The following is a 2,500-nucleotide window of genomic DNA, read 5'->3' as shown; positions in this document are numbered from 1 at the left end:
AAAACATATATAGAGTGATGGAGGACTTCAGCCGTTACACGGACGGATATTAGATATTCATGTAGCTATCATTAAAAGAAGGAGATTTAACAACCAATTTTCTTTTATCGTTGCAAAGCGAATATGAGAACACAAGTTAGTATGAAAATTGTATTTAGAATTTTCTATTGCAATAAATTGAAGAAGGAAATATTAAAATTTTAATATTTTACGAAACGAATAAATACTAAACTAAACAATAAACAATAAATCAGTAAGCAATGTGAAAATATATTTTCTTTCTAACAGTTTATTGAAGCACAATGATACATTTCTTTTTTTTTTTTTTGGTAAGGTATACGTTTTTAAGACCTTTTCAAACTAAAAAAAAAATGTAACCTAAATTATGAATAGGCAAATATAATTTTTGAATAATCTTTTTTTTATTATATATTAACTTTTCCTTAATGTATGTAGAGTCCTTTTCAGTTCATCAGGATTTGTTTTTATAGAAATAAATTCTAGTCTATTTCTATTTACCTCTAGATAGTATCGGTATATCTAATTTCTTTTTTCCTGACTTGTATATGTTTGTCATTCGTCTTTAGATCCTCAATAAAACTAACTATTACAATAATTAGGTCAAAACTTACTGTCTTCGAAGTTTTTTATATTAAATATAAAAATCATATTTTAAAATTATTGATTAAGATAATTATTATTATTATTATTATTATTATTATTATTATTATTATTATTATTATTATTATTATTATTATTATTATTATTAATCTTTTGTTACCAATATGGATAATAAATATAATAAAAAATCATCAAATAATGCATAATTGAAGACCGTTTACTATGATATGTTTAATCTTTCTAAAAAACAATAAGAATTCATAATGATTTATATATATATATATATATATATATATATATATATATATATATATATATATGCATATATATATATATATATATATATATATATATATATATATATAATATTTATATATATATGCATATATATATATATATATATATATATATATATATATATATATATATATATATATATATATATATATATAAATAAATGACAAGGCTTGTCTAGCTGTACATAAAACAACCAACAATAAGCAGGAAATTGGTGATAATAAACGATATGAGGCAATAAAAATTAAAAAAAAAAAAATATTTTAAAAACATTAACATCAAAACAGATATTTGATTTATAAACAATAAAAGGACTTATGTAAGCCTGTTCAACATAAAAATGTTTGCTGCTAGTTTGAACTTTCAAAGTTTTACTGATTCAACTACCCGGTTAGGAAGATCATTCCACAACTTGATCACATCTGGAATAAACCTTTTTGAGTTCTGTGTAGTATTGAGCCTAAAAAAGGAAACCTTAAAAATAGAATTAACTGCGAGCCTAGTATTACGATCAGGATGGATCTGTCCGGGAAGATATGAAGGTAAAGGATGGTCAGAATTATAAAAAAATCACATACAACATTTATAGTTAATTAATTGAACGACAGTGCCATAGATTGATATCAAGATCAGGAGTAAGAAATTTAATAGACCATAAGTTCCTGCCAACAAATTAAGATGAGAATCAGCAGCTGAAGACCAGAGAGGAAAACAATACTCGAAACAGGATAAAATGAAATAATTAAAATACTCCAAAATATATTGATCACCAAAAATCTTGAAAGACTTTCTTAATAAACCATTTTTTTTGTGCAATTGAAGAAGACAACGACCTAATGTGTTTATCAAAAGAAAATTTGCCGTCGAGAATCACGCGTAAAACATTCAAAAAAGGCATACAAAGTTAAAAACAATTATCAATGCTGAGAACTGGATGTTGAGGAGTCACGGTCCGTGACCTTCTTACAGTCATACATTAAGTTTTATCAGGATTCAGCTTCATAACTCGTAATTTGCACCATGTACTAATTTAACTAAATCTTTATTAAGGGATTCAGCAACTCCAGATCTACATTCAGGAGATGGAATTGATGCATCATCTGCATATGCAATACGATTGTTTTTTAGACTAAACTATATGTCATGTGTATATAATATGAAGAGTAATGGGCAAAAGCACTACTCTGAGGAACACCAGATATCTCATTCCTATACTCACTATGGTACCCTTTAACAAAAACTCTTTCCTATCTATTACTTAAAAACTTAATAATGATGGTAAGATAAGACCCACCCACTCCTAATTGTTTCAGTTTGAAAACAAGGTCCTCACGATTAACACGGTCAAATGCAGCATTAAAATCAAGGCCTGTCATACGAACTTCTTGACCACAATCAAGGATTTCTTTACAGCATTGGAGATTGTAAGAAGAGCATCAAATGCTCCAAGGCTATTATGAAAACCAAATTGCAAACTAGGGAGCAGATGATTAGGATTAGATTCAGCAAACCTATTGAGGCGTTTTGCCAAAAGGTATTCAAAAACTTTAGATATTATGGAAGTTATGGAAATTGGACGATA

The sequence above is a fragment of the Palaemon carinicauda genome, chromosome 23 (genome assembly GCF_036898095.1).
Source record: "Palaemon carinicauda isolate YSFRI2023 chromosome 23, ASM3689809v2, whole genome shotgun sequence".
NCBI classification, from domain to species: Eukaryota; Metazoa; Arthropoda; class Malacostraca; order Decapoda; family Palaemonidae; genus Palaemon; species Palaemon carinicauda.
Note: the sequence above shows the minus strand (reverse complement) of the source record.